This window comes from Lithobates pipiens, unplaced genomic scaffold (genome assembly GCF_037356315.1).
Source record: "Lithobates pipiens isolate NorthernLeopardFrog02 unplaced genomic scaffold, aLitPip1_a1.2 Scaffold_18, whole genome shotgun sequence".
Taxonomy (NCBI): domain Eukaryota; kingdom Metazoa; phylum Chordata; class Amphibia; order Anura; family Ranidae; genus Lithobates; species Lithobates pipiens.
The window spans coordinates 370,682,821-370,702,121 of record NW_027507758.1 but is presented as its reverse complement, the minus strand read 5'-3'; positions in this window follow the sequence as shown (position 1 = coordinate 370,702,121).

The window sequence follows — 19,301 nt, the reverse complement described above, 5'->3', positions numbered from 1 at the left end:
CGGGGGTATCCGGCGGACATTGAGTCTGCTGGGCCCGCTGATTGGCTCCCCTGCTGGACTATCGGCATGAGCGCGCCCACAGATCGCCGTGTATGAGTCGATGTACAGCTACAGAGATTCATGCAGCCGGGCCAACCTGCCGCAGTATAACTGCGGCGGCTGGTTGGCAAGCAGGTAAAGTTGTTCTAAAGGCTGAAAGCTGTCTACCTTCATGCATTCCATGCATAACGGTAAAAAATACTTCTGTGTGCAGCTTGCCTCTCCCTAATACGTACCTGAGCTTGATCTCAATCTGCTGTCAATCAAAGCCAGTGAAGAGGGAGTGAGGCTGAGGCCCATTCTGTGAGCCGAGCGAAAGTAAGATAAGTATGTAGAACTCTCCTACATAGGCTGCTAGGTAAATTTAGTATTTGGCCTTCTCTGTAATCAGGGAAGCAGGAGTGGTTGTTTGCTCTGGTCTAATCAGGGTTTTGCAGGCTGGGAATTTGATTGCTTCCTCCTGCCCCTAGAATAAATATATAGAGCTGAGCCTGAATATTTAGCAGGACCTGGCCAATCCCCTGGGGTGCCCAGATGATGGTTGGGGATGCTGTTAAATAGTCTGCAGCTTTGAGGAGATTGTCTTCCCCCCATGGGATGGATCTGTGAGCTGAAAGGGAATTGATCTGCAAGCCTCAGGGGGATGTCTGCCCCTGGAGCACCTCTGGACTGGCTGTGACTACTCTCCTATGGTCACAGCCCATGGACATGTTCTCTACCACTGATATCTGAGTAGAGCCTAATTCCTGTGGTGCAGTGTATCCACGCCATGGTCTCCAGCTGTGCATGCTTGAACTGTTCCAGCCTGCCTACTTGTGCTGCAAACTGTCTTGTGGTCATCAGCTGCAAGCATTCAGACTGTCTTACTTTACAACCTTGTGCTATATGTTCCTTCATGGTCTTCAGTTCACTTCCCTAGTCTACACTACTTGTGTTTATGTTCCTGCATGGTCTTCAGTTCACTGTCCTAGTCTAAAACTACTTGTGTTTATCCCCTTCCCGCCGAGCGTACGCAGATCTGCGTACTCGGTTTCCGGGGGGTATACCGGGATGATGCCCGCACCTGCAGGCATCATCCCGGTACCGTTTTCTTCAGCAGGCGATTGGCTTTCCAGCCATAACAACCGATGCGGCTAAAAGCCGCTCGGCTGTTATGCCGGAGGAGCGAGAGGGGACGTCCCCCCCTCCCGCCACCTCCCACCGCTGTTACCGGTGCTCCCGTTCGATCGGGAGCACCGATTCCGTGTGCGATGCCTCCGGCCGCTGGGGAGGAACTGGAACGAAGCCGTAATCTGCTTCGTTCCAGTCTCCTCATAGTAAACACGGAAGCGACGTCACTTCCCGTTTACTCGGCTGCCAATGGCGCCGGTTTTAAAAAAATATACGGTATTCAGAATCGCCGTTTTTGGCGATCTGAATACATTGAAGTGTAAAGGAGGGGTGGGGGGTCTTTTAGACCCCCGATCCCTCCATAAAGAGTACCTGTCACCACCTATTACTGTCACAAGGGATGTTTACATTCCTTGTGACAGCAATAAAAGTGATCAAATTGTTTTTTTTTTTTAAACAATTTAGTCATTTTAAAATAAATAAAATAAATAAAAAAATAATTTTTTTTTTTAAAGCGCCCGCCGTCCCCGCAAGCTCGCGAAGCAAAGAAAACGCATACGGAAGTCGCGCCCGCGTATGTAAACGGTGTTCAAATCACACATGTGAGGTATCGCCGCGATCGTCAGAGCGGGAGCAATAATTCTAGCACTAGACCTCCTCTGTAACGCTAACCTGGTAACCGTAATTTTATTCTCTAGAGTCTCTGCTAAAAAATATATATAATGTTTGGGGGTTCCAAGTAATTTTCTAGCAAAAAATATGGATTTTAACTTGTAAACACCAAATGCCAAAAATATGCTTAGTCATGAAAGGGTTAAGTTCCTGCATGGTCTTCAGCTGTGCTCTTAAAGACTGTACTAGTAAAACTGTCCTTGTGCTACTGCCACTGATAGAGAAGTGTCCTCTGCAAGTTGTGCTTGGCGTTTTGGAGTATGTCACACCACACTACCCTCTCCTGTTAAAAGATCCTGCAGCAATAAATTACAAAAAGACATCTCCTAGACTGATTTCTGAGCCAGAGGGAAAGGACTGTTGCTGTATGCCTGGCTGCCTTTGCACTGTTTGGGAAGGAACCAGTGTAATAATCTACAAGGGCCCTTTCGAGGGTAGAGCTACATGTACATGCAGCCTGGGGCAGTGGCATTAAAGTGAACTTACTATATCCTACATTTCTATGGTGTGAACTGGTCCTGACTGTCTCAAGAAATACAGTTGCAGTTCACTTAAAAATACGTCCCAACCAACTGAATTCTCTTGTGCAGGCCATTCTGAGGTATGTCAGCTAGCATCATGGAGAAGTCATGGAAGGGTCCATTATCTAATGTCTGTAAGCACCTTCATTGCCATTTGCTCCTATTCTGTATCTAAAATCTCAATAAATATAACAGTAAAGCCCCATACACACTATAAGTTTTTCTGCTGAGTTTTTCCTTCAGGTTTACCAAAACCATGTAGCAGAAGGGTCTGTCTGACTGCATACACATTGAAACTCCTAAGGCTTGATCTCATATTATTTGATAAATCTGAAGGAAAAACTCAGCAGAAAAACATATAGTGTGTATGGGGCTTCAGAAAACTAAAAAGTCTGTACTAGTTTTTTATGTCTTTTCTTTTTACAGAAGTACAAGAAAAGCTATAATAATCAGGAAAACAGAACACGCAATACTGATTTTAGAAAGCATGGGACAAAAAATGGAAATAAAAAAAGTCTAGCCAAGTAATAAGGATTAATATATGGTGGTAAAAGTGAAACAATACAAACGTCAGTTAGTTTTATGAAAGGCAGTCATATTCATCCTTCATTACCTATACGGAAATGAGAAGGAAGTCTTAATCAAAGCACATAGAAGGAAGCCATACCTTCATATTTTTACTGAAGGTCCATATAAAAGAGTGCACCCAGCTTCCCCTTCAATGTGTGCTACATCTTCCATTGTTTTATACCATTAATGGTGTATAAGCTGTAAATCTGTCAGTTCATTTTTACCTCTGTTTCACTTTAATTTTCTTCAATGACCACAGACTGCCCGCAGTACAAATGCTTGTCCAGATGGATGGGAAGGTTGCAAAATTTTACAAGAGATGTGCTGTGCGAGTAATGAGAACATAGGCAATGAACTGCTGCTGCTCGATAAATTATGCAGGAAATAGGATTTTAAGTGGAAAGGAGATTTATTCATTTGAAAAAAGAAAATATTGAAATAAAAAAAAAATAATACAATGGAAATAACAGATCATAAATAATATAATTTTAAAGGGAATGTATAGACCTGTTGGGAGATAATTATGTAGGCAGCCATTGCTGGCCTTCCAGTTTGAAACTGCTAGCTCTTCGGTTGTCATTCTGATGATTGGGCTTCACTTCCCACATGACTTGTTATTATCAATCCATTTCTGTGCTCCAAGCTAGTGATAAGCTGCTCCCCAGTCACTCAGGCTTCGTTCACATCTAGGCGTTGCTATTTTTACAAGGGTTTTACGGCCGTTTTTCACAGCGTTTTTGTGTGAACATTTTGGGTTGACAAGTGACCAATGAAAAGCTGTAAAAACACCTGCCACACATCTGCCAAAAAAGGAAGCTTATGTATTTTTTTGAGCGACTGGCATTTTGCTTAAGGCGACAGAATGCTCAGATGTGAACAGGGGCCAATAAAATGAATAGAATTTGTCTTGTTGGGTGTTTTTTGGACTGAGGCTTAGAGCAGAAAATCACTCAAAAATGCCTAGATTTGAACGGAGCCTTATGCCCTTATTGCACGGGGAGATTTTGTACTTCAACTTGTTGGTTAAGGACAGATACAGAGTCCCCTGCCTTGTTGCCAATGAGATATTTTCTCATCTATGGACAACCTTAGAGATTCCCAGGAACAGTCTTCTCTGCATCTAGGGAACCTCCAAAGTCAGGAACACTCTCTATTGGTGGCTGCAGCACCAACATTGCATTATGGGATGTGGGGTGGGCATATCAGAATGACTATCTGGAAATAAAGTTGTGGATCTAGTGTAGCAGAGGTTCTTAAACTTTTTAAACAAAGGGCCAGTTCCCCGCTGATCGGCAAATGTTTCTTTGGCATGCCCCTTTGACAGCCGTTTGGCCGGCTTCTGCCAGACAAGCTGCCATACACACAGGCAGAATGTCAGCCAGTTTCTTATGAACCAGCCAATACTGGGCGATATTTGACCTGTGTGTACTAGACATATGAACCCTGCAATCAGCTGCTAAGGACTGCCTCAGGGCAAATTCAAGGCTACCAGGGGGCATGGAACTTCTCTGCATTTTCTGTGTGGCCCTAGCTTTGAGAGCATATTGTATTCCATTGCTTTATGTCTGAAAAGAATCATGCCAAACAAACTTGAGCAGCAAGACTTGCTGTGGGGGCACTCTCAGGAGGGAGGCACCAGGAGCGCTGACGGGGGACCCGAGAAGAGGACGATCTGGGCTGCTCTGCACAGAGCAGGTAAGTATAACATATTTATTTTTTAACAAGACTTTGATATCACTTTAAATTTAAATGTTTAGATAACTATTGTTATTGTTATAGACAGTGGAACAGTTAAAGAGTCAAAGTCCCAATACCTCTGCTTCAATGGCCTCAGGTCCAACTCCAGCGCCAGCATCTTCTCTTCTGCTTCTTCCAGGCGCCAGTCTTCAGCCATCTTGATTGGCATGTGTGGGATGATCTCACTCCTGCACTTGCATAGGAGTACAGTCATCTCGGCCAGTGCCACCAATAAGGGGGGTACAGCTGACAGCCACAGGGGGTGCCATTTACTGGAACTGATCCCTGTGGCTCCCCCTGCCGTGGCTGAAAGCTGGCTTCTCCACCTCTCCCTTCCACTAGATTTCTGCTGCTGCAGGGGGAGCCACAGCAGATTGGTTCCAGTAAATGCCCCACCCCTGCTGCACCAATCACTCCTTCCTGTATAGAATCCACTTCTTCAAGCTGGACCAATGTAGCCATGCAAAAATATCTATACCTAAAATTCAGCTTTAATGATTCCTGCTAAGGATTTGATTAAGGACCAGTGTTGGTCATCTTACTTTAAAAAAGTAATTAGTTAAGTTACAAATTACTTCTCCCAAAAAGTAATTGTGTTAGTAACTTGGTTACTACATTGGAAAAGTAATTAGTTACTCAGCAAAGTAATTGTGACTTTATTTTTAATATTCTATAGACAGGACTAGCGAAGGAAGTGAATGTCGTAGCTCTTTTACTAGCGGAGGAGCCCGGCTTTCTCCTTCGTCGCTGCTGCCACCTGGGGGTCTTCTTCCGACTTAGGGGGTCTTGTTCTGACTTCAGGGGTCTTGTCCCACTCTTTGCTTCTTCTGCCGGGCCTCCACCCGGTCTTGATGCTGGTCACCGCCGCTGCCTTCTTCTTCTCTTTCCGATGTTGACATGACGCTCTTTCCGGTGGTAGTAGCAGGAACGACGCGGCGACTTATATAGGCATAAGGGACAGGGTCACCGGGTGATGTCACATGGTGACCCCGCCCCTTATGATGCCACAGTCCCAGCATCCCCGGGGAGTCAATCACAGGCCTATAAATAGCTGGCAAGCACTCACGTTTGCCTTGGTATTGTCCTTGTGCCCTGACCTGCTGCTTGTGATCCCGAGTCTGATTCTGAACCTGTTCCTGTGCCCTGAACCTGTGACCCATGTTTCTGATCCTGTTTCTCTGTCCTGGTCCCTACCCTGTCCCACCTGTTACCATCATCCCTGCCCTGCAGTCTGATCCGTCCATCCTCTCTCTGTCCTGTGTTCCTTACCCCATCTGCTGATCTCCCCGTGTATGACTTTGGCCTGGCTTGTGTCTCTGATTCTGGACTGCCCTTTGTTTATCTACTGATCCTCTGTGCATGACCCTGGCCTGGCTATCGTTTATGATCCTGGTATTTCCCATTTATTGTACATATCTGTCTGTTGTTATTTGTGGGTCTCTGTTGATTGATTTATTGCACTGTGTGGTTGTATTTATATTATTCACTTCCCTTAATAAATCATTATATTTCACTTATACACATTTGGGTTTCCTCTGTTGCAGTCCACACAGTTCTGGCCTTATCTGATACATGACACATCACTGCTAAGGACCCTGTGGATAAGAGGTTAGAGGCCCTCTTCAAGGCACTGTTTCCCTGTTTGGTTCTGCAATGCAACCTACCTACATGTCTGTCTGTCAGACTTTAGTTGTCTGGTTCAAAGACATAGTTTGGAACCCTGGGTACATTGTCAAGGATTCATCTGTACTCCATCAGCTGGAGCTATTGCCCATTGCCTTACTCTACTGTTTGGATGGGTTGAGAGATACTCTCCAAAATATCCAGGATTAATCTACTTTCAGTACATATGTGAAGGATTATTTGGCTCAAGTGAAGAAGCTCTCCTGCACCTCGTACAGATGCCCTTTAAAGGACACATATTTGGTGACTCCTTGTACACTTAAACACCCTCCTGCCCCAGAAAGCCTTTGGTTTTTGCGATGAAGAAGAGTTCCTCAGGCGCCTCCAGGGCCAAGCCCGGCTCCAATTCCTGACATAAGACCTGGACTTTGAAGCCTGTCAAATTCAGGAACAAGCTCTACTCACAATAAGGACATGCCCCTTTATGTGCCAATTGGGCACAGTATATTTCAGACATCTGGGTCCAGAACTTTGTGTCTAGAGACTACAAGAATCTGGGCCTTGCCTCCACCCACTTTATGCAAGCTGACTTGACATCTTCCCTACAAAAGCAGGTGGATCTTTACATTGATCTGCTGCAGCTCATCCTGTGAGGGGTCATTGCCTTGGTTCCAGAGGAGAAGAGGTTTCAGGAGTTTTACTCCAACCTGTTCAGTGCCCTCAAGGCAAAGGGAGGCTATTCACCCCTATACTGCATCTGAAATTTTTAAACATATTCCTTTAGATTCAAATTTCAGTAAGGAATCTGACCAGTCAGTCATCCCTTCCCTTTAGCTATCTTGGCTCTGTGGACATCAATTGCTTACTTGCACATCCCTATTCCCACCCCCACATCAAAGCAACATACACTTTGCTGTGGGCACACAAAATTACCAGTTTGTTAGCCTTCTCCTCAGCCTGTTCATGGCACCTTGGATTTTTACCAAGGTGTTAGTTCCTGGTCTAACTCTGCTGCAGTCTCCAGATATCACCACTGCAGGATACCTGGATGACTTCCTTCTTAAGGAACAATGGGTCTAGACCTCGTCAGCTAATGTCTGGGAAAGTGCAGACCCTTAGAACTTCGGGTGGAATGCTATATGTCCAGAAGTCAGTGCTGAAACTGACTCAACATTTGGAGTATCTGGGTCCAAATCCGAACACGGCCTGTTCCTGGGTTTTTGCCACCCATTCAAGCTCCTGGCCCTCCCACATTCAGAACATATGGTCCAGGAGGCGGTCCACCATTTGTTTCAGTGTGAGGGTCTTTGGCTTGATGGTGGCCTCCTTAGAGACAGTACAGTACACTCAATTTCACTCCAGAAAATTGCAACTCAATATTCTGGCTGTATGGGTCAGACAGACACAGTTTCTGGATCATTGTAGTCTCACCTCCCCAACACAACCATGCTTCCCTAGCATAATGGATTTCCAACCTGGTGCTGGAATTGGGGAAGTCCTTTCTCCAGATGTCTTGGAAGGTGTTTATGATGGACACCAACCTGTCAGGCTTGGGCAGAGTCCTGGATACCCTCTCCGTACAGGGGCCTTTGTTGTCACAAATTGGCAGATGGATTTTCCCATTCATCGGCATCTGGTTCCAGGAAAATTATCTATTCACCAATACGTGTTTCAGGACCTCTGTCACAGAAGGGACACACCAGCTTATTCCTCAACTGCATTCCAGGATCAAAAGTGGGAGTGTTACAGTGATCCTTTTGCAACAAGCTGACTCAGGATGTGGTACTCCTGGCAGTCTTTCCATGGGCCATCATTCAGATGTTCTCTCCCTGGGACCAGTCCAGCATCCAGCTTTGTGGTCACTGACTTTGACGGCATGGCTGTTGAAGCCCAAGTCTTGTGGGACAGGAGCCTTCACTCATGAAAGCTAGTAAGGCAACAAAGTCTATCACACCTGGAAGCCCTAATTTACATGGCACAAGGCTGGGAAAGTCCGGCCAAGGAAGTGAGATGAATCTTATATTTTCTTGAGTGTGGTCTGGATTAGCGTTTGGCCTTAGGTATCCTCAAAGGTCAAAACTCAGCCCTAGACATTCATTTTTCTGGGACCACTTTCCTCTCACACTTTGGAGAAAGCCTTTGTTCAAGGTGTCACTCAAATTTCTGCCCTTGTCATTCCCCAGTGACAGCATAGGATCCGTAAAGAACTTTATTTAGTGTTACCAAGGGATAGGGTTGTCTTGCTGCCTGATGCCTTAATTTTTCCCATGGTGGTCTCATCCTTCCACCTTCACCAGGATATTGTTCTTCTCTCTCTATGTCATGCTCCAAAACATTTCAGGGAGATCTCTTTCTACTGTCTGGATATGGTACATGCTGTGCGATTCTGCCTTTCAGATACTGGCTCTTTTATATCCTGCCGCTCATTCTACTATTGCTAGATGGATTAGACATATTATAATTCGGGCTAAAATTCGGAAAGGATAGGGTTTCCTTTTTACCTGTTAAGGCACACTGTACCAGATTTGTCAGTGCTTCATTGGCTTCTCAGCATCAGACATTTGTCCCCCACATTTGTAAGGCTGCCTTCTGGTTCTTTGTTCACACGTTTCTTAAGTCTGATCCCAGTTTTGGGTGTAAGGTGCTTTAGGCTGCCCTTTGAATATTTTGAGCCCTCTGTTTGCCCATTTGTTAGGTGGGCCTGTTGGTTTTTGTTTGCAGTGTTGCCCACCCTTCAGTTGCATTGATTTGGAAATTTGATGGCCTAAGACTATTTCCTGTAAAGTACGATAAAGAAAACAGGATTTTTGAATTGTAAAATCCTTCAATACAGTACACAGGTCACTCCCCTCTGTCTTATGAGGAATGGGTGGAGGAGATCCTGTCATCCATTGTGGGAGTGTAGTAATATGAGTTCTGTGAATTGCAGAAGGGGGTGGCCGAGCGTCACAACATTTTTCTATGGCAAATACTACTGTCAACAGCAATGGAAGACAGTCATTCAGAGTAGTATTAGCAGCTGTGAAGGAGACACTGCAGGGATATATCTTAGTAGAAGTAGCCACCTTCATGTAAAAGGTTGGACAACATTAAACATACCTCATATGTTTGGTGCTGTATCCTCCAAAAATAATATACTCAACTTCAGCTTTAATGTATTCATTTGTTTAGAACGAAAAGGTAGAAGTACCTTGAAATCCCTTGAAAAATCCTGCTGATGTGATTAATGGAGTACTCTTAAAGCGGTGTTCCAGCCAAAATGCAAACACTTTAGCTGCTGACTTTTAATAAGGACACCTACCTGTCCAGGGAGCCCGCGATGTCAGCCCCCCGAGGCTGATCCGTCCATCAGATCGGGTACAGGCACTGCCATTCCAACTAAGGGAAATTGGCAGTTGACAGTTTCCAACTGCACATGCGCGAGTCACGCGGTGCTTTGATGGCCAGCTTGTCTTCTGGGACACACACATGTCCCTTAAGACAACGGTGGGCTCGCCGCAGAAGAGGATGTAACGTCCTCAGTCGCGGCCCGGCTGGATCGAAATAACTCTTAGTACTTCCAAAAAAGGTACGATAGAATGTAAAAAATTTAAAATATCCAAAAATGAGGGGTGGAGAGGTGGTCTTTCGTTTAAAACCACCTCTCAAAATTGGATAGAACTCCACTTTAATATCTCCCTTATTGCAGTCATAAGGGAAGATTAAGATGGCAGCATTACAGCATTTGTTAGTGTCATGTAGTCCATTCAACTCTACAACTCAAGATCAGAGTGGGAAAATCCAGGTCTATAAGTCAGCTACATCTCAGGTTGCAGGTAGTGGTTCTGGATCTGCAGGCTGTTGTCCTAACTCTGCCAGGTCTTGGTCCAGGAGCAATACAGGCTGTAACTGTCCCAGACAGAGGAAGTGCGGTGCATAGCTGGCAACTGCAAGATGAAAGCTTCCGTTTGCAGCTAAGATCAGCAGGTAGTAAAACCAATTCCTATGCAATTCTGGCTTAGTATTAGAGCGCCTAAGTAGCTTCATTCTTATCTGTGAGCCTGGATTTTGGCTTTAAATTCTATTGTTAGCCCAGCAACCTGTGGCTGTCGAGCTGTGCTAGAAACATTTATTTTTCACACATTTTGTCAGGATTGTCTTATCCCCTATTCATTTAGTATTGCAGTTTTGAATTGATGTTTTCATGATAGAGATTGTTAATTAGCCTGTCCTGTCCTTTTAGTTTGATCTGAATAAATAAATAAGGATTTCTCTCAAATGATTCAAAATTCTATAACCTGCATACAATCGATGTCAAGAGTTGAAATTTTTCTTATCACACATCATACATTAACAGGGGCGGACTGACAACTCATGGGGCCCCCGGGCAATAGGAGATTATGGGACTCCCAGGCAATCAGACATTATGGGGCAACACAGTATACACAAACACACACACACAGTATACAATCACACAGTATACGCAGACATGTTTGGCTGAGAAGGTACTGGAGAGGTGGGGCAGCTATCATCTCTGGATTTTTAGACCAAAAAGGATGTCGGTAAGGGACATTTCAGAGACAGATGTAAAAAATAACACAGATTTTTACATACTTTCCCTGGTTTTACTGAGGCTGGCAACCCTGATGGGGCCCCCTAGTGGCACAGGGCCCTGGGCAGTGCCCGAGTGGCCCAATGGTCAGTCCGCCCCTGTACATTAAGCAATGTTTGATAACCCATTTTGGTCTCTATCCTATTGCTCTATAGGTCAAATTTGACGATTGCACTAACCTGCTTATTGGAGTTCACTGTAGTAAATGTAAAGAAATAAACATTATATAGGTTTGGTTGGCAATTTCGTTTTTTTTTTTTTTTCTTTCTGTTCTGTATGTGCAAAGCACTTTGTCAGTGTGAATATCTCATTCACCTAAAGTCTGTTTAGCCAGTCTAACTGCTTTTATCAGCATAGTTATGAAATGATAGGAGTGGTCTGATCCAGAGAAAAATAAGATCTGGCCGAGCCATCATATTGCAGTACACATCTGTACAACTAATGTCTACACTCAGAAAGACCAGAGGCACTGGTTCACTATATGTATGGAACATTGAAAGTCCATCTTCATCTCCTTACCTAGGCCAACAGGCTAACACCCAGTAATTGCCTATTTTACACAACTGCTCAGCAAATTATTCACTTTACTGTGCACTGTGTCTTGTCAACTTGAACAAAGGTTGCGGCTTTTGTCAATTATAGAGAATGTAAACACAATCATTAAAATTACATATAGCCTTTAACATGTTAATGTCGTTACAAAAGTCATGTGCAGTCTTTTAAAGAGAAAGTAAATCTTTTCCATCTTTTGCTTTTACCTATAGTTGAGTCTGTTATAAAGCTTAGCTATAGGCAGTGGGGTCGGCAGGGGGGGGGGCTGACAGTGGCTGAAGCCCCGAGTGGGACCCCAAAAAGCCCTGGGTCTCGGGTGGGCACTGTTCTATTATTAGCCGCCGCCTGCCTCTGAGTGGGGACAAACCTGATCCCGAGCGCCGCTGAGCGCCTCAGAGTGCGGCCAAGTCACATAGCAGGTACCACCTTCTGGAGTCTGCAGCGCATATGATGGACATCCCACTGGTCCAATGGCGGGACCACGGGACATGTGATGTCCATTATAGGCACTACAGTCCTCAGACGGCAGGAATTACAATGCGGCCACCACGCCACATAGATCCCCGATCGGCACTCGGGCAGGTGGCTCTCCTCCTCTTCTCTGGCTGCCTCGCACACCACAGCTGAGCTGAGCTGCTGCTGCAGGACACGTGAAGTCTGTCTCCTGGTCAGGTAGGTCAGTGTGTGTATGTCAGGTAGGTAGGTCAGTGCATGTCAGGTAGGTAGGTCAGTGCATGTCAGGTAGGTTAGTGTATGTGTCAGGTAGGTCAGTGCATGTCAGGTAAGTAGGTTAGTGTATGAGTCAGGTAGGTCAGTACATGTCAGGTAGGTCAGTGTATGTGTCAGGTAGGTAGGCCAGTGCATGTCAGGTAGGTCAGTGCATGTTAGGTAGGTTAGTGTATGTGTCAGGTAGGTCAGTGCATGTCAGGTAGGTTAGTGTATGTGTCAGGTAGGTTAGTACATGTCAGGTAGGTCAGTGTATGTGTCAGGTAGGTAGGTCAGTGCATGTCAGGTAGGTCAGTGTATGTGTCAGGTAGGTAGGTCAGTGCATGTCAGGTAGGTCAGTGTATGTCAGGTGGGTCAGTGTATGTCAGGTAGGTAGGTCAGTGTATGTGTCAGGTAGGTCAGTGTATGTTAGGTATGTAGGTTAGTGTGTGTAAGGGCACTGGTAAGCCAGGCAACAACCAGCAAGTGAGCTTACCCCCCGCCACACAACCACACAACCCCACCACCCAGCCAAAAAACCCTGCGCCATTACCGATTTAAGGTAAGTTTAACATAATGTGCTAGTATGCGATGCATACTAGCACATTATGCCTTTACCACTTGGCACAGGACCAAGAAGCCAGTGGACATCACTGCAGTAGCAATGCCTACTACAATGATTTCTACCTTTCACAGTGATCCTAGAGAGGATCAGAAGTACATAACACACAGAAAGCCCCTTCCTCTACCTCTTCTCTAACATATAAAACAACACGTTGCCACTGAGTAGCCTGTATTCACATTCATCTTTGTAATATGTTGCAAAATTCAGTAGAAATGTTTCTACTTTGAACACAGAAGTAGTGTAAAAAGCTTCCCGCTACATATAGCTCTCTGTTATGATGTTTGAACAGAAGGCTCTAAAACAGCTTACTTGTCCTACTGATTACTTGACAAGAATAGCATGACTATAGAAAGTAAAAGGGAAATTGCCCTGGCAGAAGGCTCCCCCTATACAAAAATGACATAGAACAATATAAAAAATTAAATAAATAATAATAATAAAATCATATAAAATGTATATTAAAAAACATACTTTCTTGATCATACATCACGGGACACAGGAGCTTCATTACATAGTGGGTTATATAGGCACCTCTGGTGATTGGACACTGGTTAACCCCCAATTAAGGAGAATTCCTCCCCTATATAACCCCTCCCATATGGGAGGCACCTCAGTTTTTTCGCCAGTGTCTATGGTGGTTGGTCACGTAAAACATGTGCTCTGAAGAAAGCTCTGTGCAGGTCCCTGCGGGGGCCTAAGGGCTACAACAAACCGGATCCATATCTCGGGCCGATATTTTGACACGCCCGAAAGATGGTATGGTACCCGGGCCTCGTCATGCGAAGAAACGAGGTTTTGCCTGTAAGTCCTCTCCTATTGGAAGACTGGGCTCTGGGAAAACCAGACTTGGTGTACTATTTACATAGTGGCAGGAAAGTTTCTGGCAGAGTCTTTTACAAGGTCCAGGTAGGAGGTTCTTCTGAGAAGGAACCCCAAAAAAAACCTGAAGGTTGGCACAACTCTGCCCGCCGTGATGGGTGAAGGCTGGAATCTGTCTGTTTTCAGCAATTCCTGCGGCGAGGACAGGTAAGGGAAGTTAATCCTATATAAATGTATATTATGGATTTCTTCATTGAGTAGTTGTATGTCTTACCTGGTTTCCACCACTAGAGGGAGTAAGAGCAGCCTGATGCATACTTACATGCCTTTCAGATACACACGCTCAGTGAAGCCTGGTTCTCCCAGATGACTCACGTCTCCACTGCAATCCCTGCCACGATAAAGGTAATACAGGGGTCCCACGTAGTCTGGGGGTCCTGCGCAGCTCCGATGGTGGTCCCCTTACCCCCTGGACGTCCGGTGGTCCTCGTGCACACGCGCTAAGCGCGCTCCCGTGCTAATAGAGGGGGGGGGAGTGTGGTTGTGAGCCGTGCACGTTGGTGTGCACAGCGCTGTACTGCGCAGGCACCAGGCGGCAATTAAAAAAAAAAAAGCCCAGAACGCCAGGGGGCTGTAAGTGGAGACACAGGAGCTGTGGGCAGTAAGAATCCCAAGGGGTTGGATCCAGGCAAACTTAAGACATCTACTCAGCATCAGTTTGTGCAGTTTAAGCATATATATTTATTGTGACACTTTGAGCACAACAGTGATTGCACTTTGTACTAGTACCTCTGCTTTGTAGCTTAGGACTATGTCTCCTCATAAGAGGGTCTCAGGGGGAGGTAACAAGAGCACTGGTAAATCACCGCCTAGGTCCAGGGGTTCTAAAAGTGCCTGTAAGTTACCATCCCCCCCTGCAAGACTGGAGCCAGCCTCACAGGATGAGTCAGTGCCCCTGTCAGGTTTTGCAGCCTCTCCTAAAGTCTCAGCCCCGGTATACGTCACTGAGGACTCCCTTAGGGCTACATTGGAGGGTTTTGAAGGGAGAATCATGAATTTTATTTCAGCTTCCCTGAAAGATAGCAGGAAAAGGGGTAGATCCCCTCCCTCTGCTGAGATTCCTCTCTCAGATGACACTTCTGACAATGAGAAGAGATCCCTATCTTGAGACAGGGATCATGAGCAGTCAGATGAATCAGAATAAGAGGAGAGAGTCCCCTCCTCCCAGGCGCTCAGAAAACAGGTGCAATATTATACTGAATTGGTGTGTACCACATTCAGAATGCCGGCTGCTGAAGTCGCTACATCCTCTGTTTCTTCCCTGGGAGTCAGGAAAGTCCCGCAGACTGCCTTTTCCTTTCCAATTCATCCCTTAATGGATAAATTGATGTATGAGGATTGGGGACATCCCGATAAACTGTTTGCTCCTCCTAAAAGGTTTTCTATGCTTTATCCTCTGGAGTAGAGTTTCACCAAGAAGTGGGGGGTCCCATCTGTCGATGCGGCTGTTTCCTGCGTGAATAAAAACCTGACTTGTCCCTTGGATAATGCTCAGGTATTTAAAGCGGGAGTCCACCGGGACTCCGCGTTTTTTTTTTTTTTTTAAAAGCCAGCAGCTACAAATACTGCAGCTGCTGACTTTTAAAATAGTGACACTTACCTGTCCAGCGCGCCCGCGATGTCGGCACCCGAAGCCGATCGCTAGGTCGTCTGTCGGGTCCTGCCGCCGCCATCTTGGGTATGGGAATCAGGAAATGGAGCCTTTCGGCTTCATTTCCCGGTTCCCTACTGCGCATGCGCGACCCGCGCGGCGCAATCCGGACGGTCCCCGCTGCCTCTGGGAACTGTGTGTTTCCCAGCAGGCAGCGGGGCACTTGCGCAAAGGGGCGGGCAGTTGCGGAAAGGGGCGTAATCTACGCCCCTTTCCGCAGACAGCTATCCCGGAAGTGGGTGCAGTTACCTGGATTATCCAGGTAACTGCACCCCCTCCCCCCTGAAAGGTGCCAATTGTGGCGCCGGGGGGGGGGGGGATTCCGATGAGCGGAGGTCCATTTTAGGGTGGACCTCCGCTTTAAGGAACCAACTGATAAGAAGCTGGAAACCTTATTGAAAGCCTCCTTTTCCATGACTGGCGCAGTAGTACAACCTACAGTCGCAGTCGTGGGGTTGTGTCAGTTCCTCAAGAAACAAGTTAAGCAGATGCTTGGCCTCCTTCCCAGTGAGGAAGTAGAGAATTATGCAGAAATACCTCAAATTCTGTGTTTTATGATTGATGCGATTTTGGATTCTGTCCAACAAGCATCTCGTTTGTCTTTCCTTTTGGTACACATGCGAAGGGCCCTATGGCTAAAAAATTGGGCAGCTGAGCTATCATGCAAGAAGCATTTGATTGGGTTCCCGTTTAAGGGGGAACGTTTATTTGGAGAAGAATTAGACAAGTTCGTCCAAAGAATTTCAGGGGATAAATCTACTTGCCTTCCAATCAAAAGGAGCAAACGTCCTTCATTTAGGCGTGCTCTCTCTCCCGGAGCATCAAGCTCTAAGCAGTGGCAACAGCCTTCCCAACCTCCACCTACAGGAAAGGCTCAAGGCCGGGCCCAGGAGCAGGAAAAGACTTGGGGGCAAAAGCCTGCCAAGCAGAGCCCAAAAGCTTCCTTGTGAAGGGGCGCCCCCGCTCGGCCGAGTGGGGGGAAGGCTCCTGCAGTTTTCAGGAGCCTGGCAGGAAAAGATCCGGGACAAGTGGGTAGTCTCCTCGGTATCTCTGGGCTACAAGCTAGAGTTTCAGGAGATTCCACCTTCTCGCTTTCTAAGGCCAAGGAATCCCAAGGATCCAGTAAAGCAAAGACCGCTATTCCTGGCCTTAGATCACTTACTATCCCAGGGGGTGATAGTGGAAGTGGACCCAAAAGATCAGGGTTCAGGCTTTTACTCGAATCTCTTCACCGTTCCAAAGCCAAATGGAGGTGTCAGACCTATCCTGGATCTGAAGGATCTGAACCGGTTTTTACGCATCCGGTCCTTCCGAATGCAGTCAATACGCGCTGTGGTCTCCTCCCTGCAAGGGGGAGAGTTTATGGCATCAATAGATATCAAGGATGCATATCTTCATGTGCCAATATTTTCCGCACACCAAAAGTATCTAAGGTTCGCGGTAGAGCGGCGCCATTTTCAATTTGTGGCTTTGCCGTTCGGGCTCACTACGGCTCCCCGAGTCTTCACAAAGATTCTGGACCCTCTCTTGGCAAACCTAAGAGCTCAGGGTATAGCCGTCATGGGGTATCTAGACGATTTGCTTCTCATAGAGAAAACAGTAGCGCTCCTGAACCACAGTGTTACCAGAACACTAGACCTCCTGGAACGCCTAGGTTGGATTATAAACCTAGAAAAATCATCCCTACAGCCTGCTACCAGGTTGGAGTACCTGGGTATGGTCACCGACACCGCTCAAGGTGGGGTGTTTCTAACAAGGCCAAAGACCATGGCCATTGGGGGTCTGGTGCGCCTAATTCTGGGCAGAAGATCTTCCCCATTCGGTTGTGCATGAGACTGTTAGGGAAAATGGTCGCCTCCTTCGAGGCCGTTCCATTTGCCCAGTTCCACTCAAGGCCACTGCAAAGATGCATCCTTGCGGCGTGGAACAGGAAGCCCCAGGCCTTGGATCTTCCTATGTGTCTGTCCCCAGGGACACGCAAGAGTCTCGTTTGGTGGTTACAAACCGAGAATTTGCTGAAAGGCAAAACTTTTCTTCCTCTTCCATGGAAGATTATTACGACAGATGCCAGCCTGACAGGCTGGGGAGCAGTGTTGGAGGAGACGTGCTCGCAGGGGAAATGGTCTGCGATCGAGAAGCTATTACCCATAAATGTCTTGGAAATCCGGGCAGTTTATATGGCTCTCATAAAGTGGTTTTACAGACTACAGGGGTCTCCCTGTTCGGGTTCAGTCCGACAATGCCACAGCAGTGGCCTATATCAATCGCAAGGGTGGTACCAGGAGGCTAGTTGCACACAAAGAGGTGAATCGCATACTTGCCTGGGCAGAAAGGCATGTTCCATCCCTTTCTGCAGTCCTCATTCCAGGAGTGGAAAATTGGCAGGGCGGATTTTCTGAGCCGCCAGCAGTTGTCCCCAGGAGAATGGGCTCTGCACCCCAACGTGTTTTCAGAACATATGTCGCAGGTGGGGTACTCCAAACGTAGATCTGTTTGCGTCCAGATTCAACAGAAAGCTGGACAAATTTGTGTCAAGGACAAGAGATGTTCTTGCTCAGGGGTCGGATGCTCTGACAGTTCCCTGGGATCAGTACAATCTAATTTATGCCTTCCCCCCATGCCCGCTTATGTCACGGTTCCTGGTAAGAATCAAGAGGGAAACAAAGTCGGCGCTTTTGGTAGCCCCGGCTTGGCCCAGGTGACCTTGGTACGCAGAGATCATTAAGTTGGCAGTAGGCAGGCCATGGATCCTTCCTCTCCGGCCAGATCTGCTCTCACAGGGTCCAATTTACCATCCTGCTTTACGCAGTCTGAATTTGACGGTTTGGCTGCTGAGACCCACATTCTGAGGGATCGTGGGCTTTCGGGGGCCAGTCCTTTCTACTCTGGTCAATGCCAGACAGCCGGCCTCCAGGCTTATTTACTACAAGATCTGGAAGGCATATGTTTCCTGGTGTGAACTCAGGGAATGGCATCCTAGAAAGTATGTCAGCAGGATCTTGGCCTTTCTCCAGTCAGGCCTAGAAATGAATTTGGCCGTAAGCACTATCAAGGTGCAGATTTCGGCCTTGTCAGTGTTTTTTCAGAAGCCACTTGCATCACATTCCCTGGTGCGGGCTTTCATCCAGGGGGCCATGCGGATAAGACCGCCAGTCAAACCTCCGGTATGCCCATGGGATCTGAATTTGGTTCTCTCAGCTATGCAGGGGCAACCTTTTGAACCTTTGCATCTGGCTTTATTAGTCCTTTTTGACTAAAAAATTGGTTTTCTTGGTAGCCATTTCCTCGGCTAGGAGAGTGTCAGGGCTAGCAGCTCTCTCCAGCAAGGAACCATAGCTAATTATTCATAAGGACCGGGTGGTAATGCGTCCCAACAGGTCCTTTCTACCTAAAGTGGTTTCGGGATTCCATTTGAATCAAGATGTAATCCTACCATTCTTTTTTCCAGACCCACAGTCCGCAGAAGAAGAATCTTTGCACACTTTGGATGTGGTAAGGGCAATCAGTATCTATCTTCAGGCAACTGCTCAGATAAGGAAAACTGATTGCTTATTTATTTTACCGGAAGGCCCTAGGAAGGGCCAGGCGGCATCAAAATCCACTCTCTCAAGGTGGATTAGACAGATTATTTCTCAGGCCTATAGTGTTAAAGGGAAAATCCCTCCTTTTCAAGTGAAAGCGCACTCTACTAGGGCTGTAAGTGCTTCTTGGGCAGTGCATCACCAGGCCTCCCTGGCTCAGATCTGTAAGGCTGCAACTTGGTTATCAGTCCACACATTCACCAGATTCTATCAGGTGGATGTCAAAGGGCAAGAGGATATCGCCTTTGGGCGCAGTGTACTGCAGGCTGCAGTTTAGATTCTCCGGTCCCTGGCGGTCTATAATTATGATCTGTGTCTCCCTCCCCTCAATCTGAGCATTGCTATGGGACATCCCACTATGTAATGAAGCTCCTGTGTCCCGTGATGTATGATCAAGAAAATAGTATTTTTATATACAGCTTACCTGTAAAATGCTTTTCTTGAG